This window comes from Platichthys flesus, chromosome 7 (assembly GCF_949316205.1).
Source record: "Platichthys flesus chromosome 7, fPlaFle2.1, whole genome shotgun sequence".
Classification (NCBI taxonomy): Eukaryota; Metazoa; Chordata; class Actinopteri; order Pleuronectiformes; family Pleuronectidae; genus Platichthys; species Platichthys flesus.
The window spans coordinates 26,400,939-26,413,604 of NC_084951.1; the positions used below are offsets into that span (position 1 = coordinate 26,400,939).

Genomic DNA, 12,666 nt, shown 5'->3' on the forward strand with positions numbered 1-12,666 from the left:
AGAAGAAGAAGAAGAAGAAGAAGGCGACAAACACATTCAGTTTGCTTTAAGTGTGTTTGGGTTCTGGATAATAAAACTAACACACACACACACACACACACACACACAGACTCACACAGACAGACACACGCTCACACACAGTCTGTTGTCGTGCTACTGCTGTTTCACGCGTTGGACATCAGACAAACCTCAGAGAAGTAAAAATAAATAACGACAGAGACACAGAAAATTTGTTCTGCTCTGTGGCTTCGACCTCGTAAACTTCAGCTTCTAACGAACAGCTGCACACACACACACACACACACACACACTTACACGCACACACACACACATAGTCCAGATGTGTTTTGTAATAGTATCAGGGATTTTAAAAAGCAAGTATATAGATCCTGAAACCACAGACACACACACATGTAAACACAGGCCCATTGTGATTCACATACACACAGATACACACTCACACACAGAAGTCTATTGTCATGCATGCTGCTGGCTGTTTCACGCCAACTTAAAAGGATTAACGGGCGATCGGCATCAATTTACACTGAAGTGAGGGGGAGAGGGGGGGTGGGGGAGACGAGAGTGAGAAAACACAAGAGAGAGAGAGAGAGAGACAGAGAGAGAGATAGAGATAGAGAGGGACATCGTAAAGTCGGAGGATGGTAAGTTCAACATTTTAAACATAAAACTGATAAACCTCATGGATCAATGATCTATACAGGCAATACGGGGGGGGTCTACAGGCACCTGTAGACCCCCCCCCCCTCCCCCCCATCCAGTCCTGTGTGGTCGCTGAGGTCAGAGTTCATCATGGTTGGGGCGGGGGGGGCAGGTTTAGAGAAGATGTTGGTTTCTGGTTACAAACTCGAGAATGAGGTTGCAGAGCGTTCGTGTTTTAATAAGAAATTTCTCAAAGGCCGAAATTGTTTTTCCGTCTCCACATGAATTTATGACGCCGCACTGCCACCTCTGCTCCCGTCATAATCCCTTTGGCCACTAGAGGTCCCCTGACAGCGAGAACCACCTCAGGAGCTCCCCCGCTGGTTACATGTGAAAATGTTTTGTCTGGATAGTGACGGTTAGCTGGAGCCTCGGAGTCAACGTGCCACTGCTGAGGAGAAGTCATGTCATCCATCTTGGAAGAGGACAGAATCCAAAAAGCAGAGATGAAAAGAGGAGAGGGATAGACCCTCAAATGGCTTCAATTAAGAAAATTACAGAGAGAGAGAGAGAGAGAGAGAGAGAGAGAGAGAGAGAGAGAGGGGAGCAGTCCTCTCAGAGTCAGAGCTGATTACAGGGTGAACCAGGTTCTAACCTCAGTCTAAACCTGAACCCAGAACCACTCAGGTTATTTCAGGCTGTGGAAACACTGAGTTTATAAAATATAAACACACAGACGTCACTTCAATCCAGCTCGTCTCGTTTCAGCAGAATCGTTCCCCTCGGCTCAGTTTCTTCATGTGTTTCATAGATCATATTCAAAGTTGGACTCCAGGTCCAGAAAGTTAATCTAATATGGAAGCTCCAGACATCTATAGTGTGTGTGTAATGACCAGTGTTAGGATTTCAATATTTTATCTATAGTCTCTGTCTGACTGAACTATAAATGAATAAAGATAGAAGATGTTTGAGCCAGATATAATGCTTTCTATACAAATGATTAATAAATAACTTTTTCCTTGATTAAACTGTTTAATCTTGAAATTAGAATGTGTGAGCGTCACAGTTCTGCTTCATTGTTTGGTTAAATTGTTTTGAATGTCTGTACAAGCAGAACATTGTTTTGATATAGCAAGAACACAATCATCTTTTCTCCAATTGTCAACACCATTGGCCCACATGCCATCAGCTGTGTCAAGGCCTTGGGAGTGGCTCCACTTCCTTATTCCAATACCAAGAGGATGGCCTATGCCTGCGCACTTTCGAGGAGGAAGAACCAAGATCTACTGTTGTAAAATAGACAGGCGCCGGCTGTCTGATGCGTTCTGATGGGTCTCGTGTTCTGACGACTTGTTGGATGCCCATTGCTTTGCTGATTGTTACCTTTCATTGCTTTCTAAATCAAATACTTGATTGAACAAACCGAGTTCGGCTCATCTTCTCATATTCAGGATAAACCAACACGCTTAACACCAGCAGGGGGCGACTCCACTGCTTGTTTCTATAGAAGTCTATAGAAAGTGACTCTACTTCTGACTTTATAACGTCAGTAAGTTTTTGTCTCAGTCTCTAGTTTCAAGTCTTCTTCAAACAGCTGATGTTCATTTAGTGAATTATGATAATTTAGAGTCAAACAGACCATAAAGCCCTGGATGTGTTGGGGATGGATACCACAGTGTGATTGACAGCTAGTACCGTCCAATGGGTGCAGGCTGCAGGTGTAGGTGGGCGTGAAGTGTCCTCAACCTCTCAGTCAGGCTCCACCCACTGCTCCTCCAAATAAGGTTACTTCTGGTCTCAAGAAAACAAGATGGCTTCTTGGTCTGAAAAAAACTCAGTACCCGATTGATCAGTACCTCTTAAACATATTAGAGTGTATGTCTCGTCCTATTGGTCACTGCACTGCTCTTAACAGGTGATGTCAGAATTTAGAGTCTTCTGTCTTTAGACTCACAGATACCGACCAGAGTGTTGAACCCGACCCAAGCCTGCTTTGGGTCGGGCTCTGACACGTTGGCTCAGCTTCGATGTTCAACACTGAAAACTCACAGAAGACATGGATGTAAAAAACAAAGCAGAGGAAAAGTACCTCAGAATTGTACTCGAGTACAGTAGTCTGACCAATGTACTCAGTTACTTTCCACCAGTGGAGCCAGCAGCAGTCAGACTGTGGGGACGGAGCCGCTGGGTTGTTTCACCCTGAGTTTCACCTGACAGGCTGCGCTCATCTCTGATTGGTGGAGAAAAAAAATCTGTCAATAAAATAATCTATTTTCTATTTTTATTTTTCTCTATTTTACTTATTTTCTCAGCTTTAACCAGATGCACAGTGAACTCCGATATTCCTGAGCGGCTGTTTGTCTTGATTTATTGATATTTGTTATTTTGATTGATTTATTGATTGATTGATGAATCAGAACCTCATCAACTTTAAAACTCAAGTTGTTGAATGTGGATTAATTTAATTTGTCTTCATTCTTCATCTCTCTCTCTCTCTCTCTCTCTCTCTCTCTCTCTCTCTCTCTCCCTCCATCCTCATTCATTTCCATGCATCTCCTCCTCTGTGTGTATGTGTCCATAGATTTATTCACCTCCACTGCGTCGCTATATATTTCTCTCGCTCCCTCTCTCTCTCTCTCCCCCCTCTTTCGCTGTGGTCTGGTGTCTCTCCCCCAGTCTCTCTCTCCACATCTGGCTCAGGGAGGAGGACAAACAGCAGATTAAGGAGCCGGACTCGACCACAGAACACGTGCTGAAGGTGCTAACCAGCGGTTTCACACCTGGAAACACATACGAGATAAAACCATCAGTCCAAAACTGCATCATGATGATGAAACAGAATATCACAGACGGAAAGTTCCTTTGGTAAAATCCCTCTGTGAGGTTTTAACCGCTTTGTCTCAGCGTCTCTCTCTCCTGCTTCCCCCTCCCCCTAGGACGCACAGTGGTACGGTCCAGACGGGAGGAGGAGGGGGGGTGGCTGTGGAGGAGCAGGGGGCAGACCGAGCCGAGCCAAGCCGAGTGAGGCTGTGTGTGAGTGGGGGAGACGCGCCGCTTCGCTCCGTCATCTTTCAGGATTATTCTCCACTTTGCTTTCACGCATGAGCCCCGCACGCGCCCGGACCCCTCCCGCCGCTGAACGCACCTGAGCTCAGGTCCATGCGCTGAGGAAGAGCAGCAGCAGAGGGAGGAAGACGAAGAACGGCAGCAGCAGCGCGTGGGACTGGGGATTTAAATCAAAGTGGACTTTTCTGCGCGTGTCCGTCCAGGTACGTCCCGGAGCTGTGTGCAGGGTGAGGGTGGGGCTGTCCGGGTCCGGGTGGCAGATCCGGGGCAGCGGGGTGGAGGTGCTGGTGGTGGTCGGGGGGTGTATGTGTGTGGATGTTTATGGGGGGGGGGGGGGGGTAAACGCCTCGTCTCTCCGCTGCATCACCGCTGAGCTGCTGCTTCTCCTGCGCGTGAACGTTCTCCTCCTGTTTTCCACTGTGGGGGGGAGGTGGGGGAGCTCCAGCGGGCTGTGGGGGTTGATACCCCAGGTACGACTGCCCTCCCTCCCGGGCTGTTGTGGAGCCTCGCGCGGCCTCGTGCGGTGTGCGTGCACCGGGCTTGTGGCTCCTCGCTTTGCGCTGTTTCGCCAATTAGACGCAGATCAAATTCTGTGCGTAAAAGACGCGTTTGTGTTGCGGCCGCAGATGTAAAATGTGTGTTTTCCAGTGAGCAGGGGAGGAGGGGGAGGCGGTGGGGGAGGAGGGGGGAGGCAGCGAGGCTCCAGACGTGGATCCATTAAAGAACAAAAGGGGGAGGCAGCAGGAAAAGCGCTTTAAACCGTCAGAAAACCGCGTGAACGTCTCCCGCACCGAACCCGCACAGAACCCGCACCGGCAGGTCCCCGGAGCCGAGCTGCAGCCTCCATCCTCCGGGTCCCACAGCCATCGATCCTTCGCTTCTCCTCCCACGGCGGATCGAAGTGTTCGACCGGTTATCGATCGATTTCTCTGATAAACGAACATTGACATTAAAAGTGACGCGTGTGATCAATCACTTCTCCTCCAACCGGGTCAGCTGTCAGAGGTTCCGACCGGGAATCAAACCAATCACCTGATGATCCTGTGGAACGATGTGGACAGATGCGAATAGATCGGAACAATACACATTACAAATCACCTGAATGAACGACGTTCTGCAGGATGACGTGTTGTGACGCTAATCAATAATAATATGATCAGTTTTATGATAAAGGATCAGAAACGACCCACTCACTGTCAGAAGGTGATCAGTCAAATCCTCAGTAGCTGATGTGAGTGGTCTGATGATGCAGAGTGGATCGAGATGTGAGCAGCTGATCAGTGAAGTCATCAATAATCTGATCGATGCCCTCATGGGTTGAGCTGAGAAGTGAAGGGGTTTCTAGTAGAAAGGGAAACTGGAGGAGTCCAGACTGATGTTACACTGATCAATAGTCTGATCGATCAGTAGTGATCACTTCACCTGGAAGGAATAGAATCAAATGATGGAAAATTATTTGATTAATGGTGATCAAACATTTCCTCCTGATCCATCTGAGCGTTTCCTCTTCTGGGGGGGGGGGTCCTACCTTTGTATTGATGATTGATCGGAAATGAAACCGATCATTAGCTGCAGATAATTTATAGAGAAGCTTATTTAAAACATGAGCTCAGCCCGACAGAAGCTTCTGGATCATTTACCTCAGATTTATATCGACTCAGATTAAATGTGAAAGGAATAATCAGCAGATAATTAACGACGAAGAGGAGATCAGTAAAATATCAGTGGATTAACAAAGCAGCAGGAAAATAAACGATCAGATTCCAACAAGGATCAAAGGTAAAATCAGACAAAATCAAACGATCATCATCGTGTGCCTGATCGTTTCCAGAGATCAGTTCAACGTCCTCGTGTCTGAGTCTGAAGTTCATCAGATTACGATGGATTCATCGACCTCGAACACACACTCACCTGCAAACACACGTCAACATGTGCATCAACAACAACAACAACAACACACTGTCCAGACTCACATCATCACGATGCAGATCATCGTAGACTCAGGAAACAGTTCCTCTACCGAAGAACAGAAAACGCTTCTGATCGTCGCTTCGTGGTTTCTGGCATTTAATAAAATAAAAAACACATTTCAAGCTGAAACTACGTGTGAAGGTGGACTTACTGAATCAAGCTGAAAATGTCTGATGTTAACTTTGCGTAGATTATGAAGATCTAATCGAAATGAGACGAATGAATTCTCTGATTTGGTTCTTGTCCCGTTTTAATGCCCATTTGTTTGTTTTTTAAAACCTCACAAAGCAAGAATCGTAGGCTCCCCCTACTGGTGGGGTGCACTGTTCGATGTCGTACATGCTAGTCTCGGTCTGAGCGTCCTCGTGCACACGGCTGTGCTCACGTGCACTAGCACTAGCTCTGGCTCTGCTTGTTGCTGTGTGGCGTTTGTCGTATATATTTAAAAACGACCTAGCGTTGCATTAACGTGTGTACCGTTAGCTGTTAGCTGTTAGCTGTTAGCTGGAGGTGAAGCCTGATATATTTACATCTAGTCTGGGCCCCTGTGATGAAGAGCGTGGATCCTGTGATGAAGAGCGTGGATCCTGTGATGAAGAGCGTGGACCCTGTGATGAAGAGCGTGGACCCTGTGATGAAGAGCGTGGACCCTGTGATGAAGAGCGTGGACCCTGAAGTTGGACGCTGCTGTAGTCGCACTGCCAAGCTCAAAAGCATGTGATGATGTCATCTGGTGTGTGCGTGATGTCACCACTTCAGAAGGCCGTTATCAAATGTTCCCTAAAAAATCGGAGTATCTATATGAGGAGTTGGAAAATAATCAATGATCGGAGAAATACGTATGATTTACGATATATATTTTGGAGCTGATTGATCGGGTGGGGGGGGGGGTCTGCCCAGTTTACTAACAAACTTTCTTTTCGTAATCGTCGTGGAGCACACTTTGTAAAAAGGACACGATTATGTCGGCCGGTTTCCCCGGTCTTCTTCTGAAAAAGTGCGTGTGTCATCTCGTGTGTTTTTATAATAAACTTTAGAAAATGGATTTGATATATTTTTATGAATGTGTTAAAATGTGATTGGTCGCAGTGAACCGGAGCTTCTGTCGTCCAGTGGAAAATGGAGACTTTTATTTTGGAGCATTGACATTTTTCCACACAGAGCTTAACTTTCCAGATTTATCACACATCACTTTTTCCATACATCTGTGTGTGAGTGAGTGTGTCTCTCTGTGTGTGTGTCTGTGTGTTTAATGAGATTTCCTCCTCTTGTCTCCACAACGTCCCAGTTCTTCTGCTATAGGAAATCCATCACTGAGGCTTATTATGGGATATTGATCATATATAAAGCACATCTGTGTGTCTGACCTTGTGTGTATGTTTGTGTGTCTGTTGAAATCAGGTCAACCTGTTACCTGCAGTTGTGCTTTTGTGTGTCTGCAATTTAATCTTTGTCTTTGTCACACAATCAGACCTCGTTGTTTGTTAATATATAATTAGAATCAAATATAGACACTCTGACACATGCACACACACAGACACACACACGCGCTGAGTCAGGGATGGTGTGGCCGCTGAGTCAGCAGATAGAGACTCGGATATGATATTTTCAGCTCTGAGTCTCATTGAAGACTCGTCCGTCCATCATCTAATAATAATGAAAATGTCCTGGAGCAGCGGCCTCGTCTCTTTCTGGACCAAAGTCAAAATCAGCTCAGGAATGCTGTGTCTCTACTTCCTCTTCCTCATCCTCCTCTTCCTCCTCTATAACCAGCACTTTTACAAAAACGTCTTCAGGATCTGTAAATCTTCAAACGTCGGCGTGGTGCGTCTGCCGTGAAGATGAAGTGTTAACGATGATGTAAAGTCGTGATTTATTCTGACCTAGCATATGAAAAGAGACGCGTTTCAAACAACGTCACTGCCGACTGACTTCCATGCGTCCTTTGTGTTGGACGGTTGCTGAGCAATACATCCACTAGAGGGCAGTGAAGAGGCAAGCGTCTCTGACAATAACAAACATGGCGACGGTGGAGTAGGGGGTTGTGATATCGTCTGAAGAAAGAGATAAATACGTTGTATGGATTGTTGAATGGCGATTTGTCTGTGAGGTTCCCAAATAGATCGCAACAGGTGGACGATGAATTCTCTTCATTAAAGAAGTAACGGCATATAGACGTAAGGTCGTAAGGTCATCCGTTTCTTCCTCGGCCGTCTCACTTGAACTATTTGCTACTCTGCCCTCCAGTGATTTGCAGCGGTACTGCGGCCTGTCTTCTGTTTCAGACGTATCTGTAATCTTTCGGAAAACGTGTTGGACGAAGTGAACGCAGAGGACGGACAGATTACGTCTGTGTAGGACACGTGAAAGAGGCCATGTGACCACCCACTCGTTTCCTGATTCAAATAATCACGATTCACAGACACTGAATTTCTTATCTTTATTTTCTTTATTGTGTTTCAATACTATTACTATTGAATCAGATTTTTACTTTACTTATTTCTCCCTGGACCATTCATTCCATTAGTTTGTGTTACTGGGTGTTACTGGGTGTTACTGGGTCTCACCACAACAACCAGAGACGAAAACTTCAGGTTTCAACAGGATTTATTGTGAAACACACGACAAAACAACAAGTCAACACAACTTGAAGCAGCAGTTTCTGCAGCTCCGTCCTTTATGAGCTTCACTCCTGTGCATCTCTTCTTGTCTCTTCACATGTGTCTCTGTGTCTGTGTCCCCCCCCCCCCCCCCCCCCCCCCCCCCCGGCAGCTCGGCTCCAGGGCGAGTTGATTGGTCAACTAGTCTCAGCTGTGCCTCTCACCGCTCCCTGGTTCACCTGAAGGTTCACTGATTCCCCCCACACACAAACACACGCACATGCACAGGCACACACACATTCACCAGCTTTCACACCCCGACAACAGGAAACACTTCATACACAGATGAAGTTATAATTCAGCATAAAAGCAGTTGAATGTAAACACAGACAATTAATATGAAGTTTGGTTCATGATCCTCATTGTGACTCAGCTGCTCAGATCTGGGACTGAACCCTGAGACCAGAGGAACTGAAACTGAGAGATATCACAAATATTCTCTACAGTTGTGTAAGACACACACACCATCATACACACACACACACACACACACACACACACACACACACACAGGTCCAGCTGCTTGAGGTCAGAAGGCATCGAGGGAGGAAGTGAAGAGTGTCAGCTGATTGTTTCCTCCCAGTTCCTTAGCTCATCCTGTGTGTGTGTATGTAAGGGAGTGTGTGTGTGTGTGTGTGTGTGTGTGTGTGTGTGTGTGTAAGGGTGTGTGTGTGTGTGTGTGTGTGTGTAGTCCTTCGTGAGGCCAGGGTCAAATAAATATACATGCATATACATATGTGTGCGTGTTTTAAGACACAGTCTAGGTATTCACTTAAGCTGTTTTCAGACATCAACTGTGAACTGTCTGAAACTTGATAATTAGATTTTTTAAGAAGTTAAATTAAAACCTCCCTCGTGAACTTTCCTGAGGTTCAGCAGCAGAGACAGAGTCTCACTCTGCAGAGCTTTTCAAAAACTATGAAGTTTAAATAAAAATGGAGCTGAAATGAAAACCATGTGTGATGTTTCAGTGACGTCTGTGACATCTGCTGGAAGATTGAAAAGTCAACACGTGCTGCGGTCACACTCTCTGGAGACTTCACACACGCTCTGGACCAATCAGGAGGCCGTCTCAGCTGTCAATCATGACCTCACAGAGTTTTTTTTATATCATCAAATCAAAAACAAACTGATCAGAGACATGAACAAACATCAGTGTGACAGGAACTAAAGAAAAGGACAGAAACCGTCTCTTTTGGTCCATGTGCCGCCTGCTAACATGGAGGAGGTTTATGACCCAAACTGCAGGCAGCCACCAGGGGGCGATCGAGATGGTCTGGCTTCACTTTACTGGAGCACGTCTGTCGTCCATCTTTATTTACCGTCTGTTGTCAGAAGGGTAACGACATCGCAGGAATCTTTTGTTGTTGTTGGATCGGGCTCAATGGACAATCAAGTGTGTTCACATTCTATGGGTGTGTGTATAACTGCTTGTGTGTGTGTGTGTGTTTGTGTGTGTGTTCAGGCTGCAGTTCACAGCTGGTTTAAGCCTTTAAAGGATGGAACCTCAGTTTTCTCTCCTTAACGACCGATCTGGACCAGTTTTCTTTTCTCCAGAACAAACTGTCATGTCGCAGCGTCTGAAACGTAAACACGCGTCGGCCGACCCGTGACGCTGGCGTGTGTTTTGTTTAGCGGTCGACAGGAATGTAAAGTCCACGTGATTTGTAGTAAATGAGTTAAACCGTAGAAAACCAGTCTGAGGCTGTTTCCTTTGCTGCTCTCAGATCTGTTTAAACCATTAAAGTGAAGGTGGAGTGTGTCACAGGCTGAGCTTTACCGCTGATGTTACCTCACAAGCATTTAGCTGAACCCGACTGGAGCTGTTATGGGGGGGGGGGCTGAGCCTGAACAGACGCTGACAAGATGAAACGAACCTCAGACTCTTTGAATTGTGTCAGGACTTGATTTTCCATATAGCATAACATAATAAAAAGTCTTGAGCAATCGAGTGGGGGGGGGGGGCAGCCGGCACGAGGCGGGGGTGTAAATTCTGCCGCAGAGATCACATGGTTTGTCTACAGCACATCCACACCGACAAATCTCCTCGTGTTTCCCAGTTGACGTCTTCGTCTTCTACGTGTCCGGCTCCTCTTCCTCATCCTGAGATGTTTGTGTTCTTCCAGTTTCACGTCACGTGTTAGAAACCTCGTTCACTCGTCCACTTGTCCACTGGCTCACTGGGAAGCTTCCACACATCGTCCTGCTGGTTCATCACATGGTCTCACTCTGACATGTGACAGATGATTTACTAGGAGGCTGCAGGAGAAGATCCAGACACTGACATGGACATTTCTGTTCCCATGTAGAGAACCTCTGTGTTATTATGACCATAAACATGATACGTACCATCACAGTTCTGCTCTGAAGAAACGGACCAGAACACGAGAAACCAGTTCAACCAGGATCCATCCTGCAGCTTCTGAGACTCTTTAACAAACCGACAACCTCCAGTGGAATGAAACACCACGACGAGCACCGGCTGTGCTCCAGGACCTGTAACAGCCGCGCAGTGCTTCCTGTCAGAAGCCACGCTGGAACACACGTGACGTTAGCGTGTCAGGCAGCTTCACACGGAGCGCTCGGTGAATCCTCTCTCACCCGGAGAGAGCATCCTGCAGCAGCAGCGCTCCGACGTCTGCAGTCAGTGTGAGTGGAGTCGTGATGGAGCAGCAGTGAACAGCAGCTCAGTTAATGTCACGATGGAAGTGACGAGTTTGTACATGTTCTCATTTTGTGTTGACTGTTCTGAGACGACTAGCAAAGCAAATTAACGTCTAGAATATTCCTCGAAGTGGCAGCTAGAGGAGAGACGGTGGAAGAACGAGCTCCACTGAGGCGTTTGAGCTCAGCTGCTCTTCTGAGAAGTGACAGAAATAGTGAAGTGAGCTGAGAGGACAGCGACTTGATCAGGATAAACAATGGTTTATTTTATAGTAGAAAGACCATTCAGTCTCTTTTCCACAGGTTTAAGTTCCCCCTCCTGTTCTGAGGTAGATTTTTAATTTGATTTATTTGAACTGCGTCTCTCTGTTTCCCTTTGGGACTTTTCCTGGAGCCAGTTTCTCGTTATCAGTTTAACCGCCGATCTGCTCAGGATCCTTAACGAGTATTTATCATGTTTTTTTGTATTTTGTCTTCCATTGTGTTGAGATCTGTTCTGTTGGATGACACACTTTTTAGATTTCTCGATTTCCTGAACACTGATTGGTCCTCGTGCGCGTGTCAATCATCAAGGCTAACCTATGAGTCACAGGCTGGGACGTATGCTAACGGTTCGCTGTCGTGCCTCTATTCTGAGGAGCTCCGGGGGGGGGTCCTCCTTCCTTTGTTACGGCACCGGCTACGACAAAGCTGTGTTCACGCCACTGAGAGGTGCGCTCGGCAGGTGTGCTCCGAGCTGAAAGGGCCGGCCCCCATCTGGATGAAAGGGCCTGCGGAGCGTGCGTGTGCACGGGCACAAACGTGCGGTTCTCTATAGGGCCCATGGTTTGGGGGTTTGAACATATGCTCATGCTAATTTAGGGAATGATCCCCCCCCCCCAGCTTCACCGTGAGAGCAGAACATCGGTGATCATGGGGTCACGTGTGTTCACAGATGTCCACGTACGTCTGAGCAGCAAAACACAAAGATACCATGTGGATGAAAACGTGCGCGAGGTTGTGTTACCAGTTTATTTGTGTTTAAAGACTCTCGTTCAGAAATCGGAGAGAAGGAAGAGGAGCGTCCGTCTGGTTGTCTGTCAGGGGACGGATGTCTGTCCCGACCTGAAGACAGCAAGAACCACAGCCTCAAAATCCGATGGTGGATCCACCCACTTTCAGTCGGGAGCAGAAACAGGACCCAGGTTGATTCCCCGTGGACGTCCCTGTTTGACTTCAGACGCTGTCGAGGTCTAGACGGTTCTGTGTTTGTTTGAGAGATGGTCTCTGTGCAGGTTCAGCAGGAATCTGACGTCTGAATACAAACAGTAGATAAAACACTGTGTCGCCCGACACTTCACCTCAGAGTCTAAAAGCAAACACAGCTCAGTTGAGTCTCCTGAGGAGGAGCAGGGTTTGAAGACGTCCTCCTGCTCAGAGGCTTCACTTCTTCTCCTTCTCGGTGGAGAGCTCGACATGTGACTTTGAGCCTCACTGGAGGAGGACGTGTGAAATGAAACCTCGTGGTCCGGCCGCTGCGTTAACGACCGAACCAGAGGACGTGTGTGTCCCCCCCCCCCCCGGCTCTGATCGGACTTCACAGCTTCTGAAATAGCTGCTGTGAACGTTTTCAGTGGGAGGCGTCGAGGAAACGGGTTTTATGAGA

General features: G+C 47.1%; 1 protein-coding gene across 1 annotated transcript in view; it reads left to right on the forward strand.

The window, feature by feature from the left end:
* Positions 1 to 3,677: 3,677 nt before the first annotated feature.
* Positions 3,678 to 12,666, forward strand: part of plxna3 (plexin A3) — a 68,683-nt gene continuing 59,694 nt past the window's right edge. The window contains exon 1 of the mRNA XM_062390956.1: positions 3,678 to 3,929. The gene's annotated coding sequence lies outside the window, so the exon portion shown is untranslated. The remainder of the gene's footprint in view (positions 3,930 to 12,666) is intronic.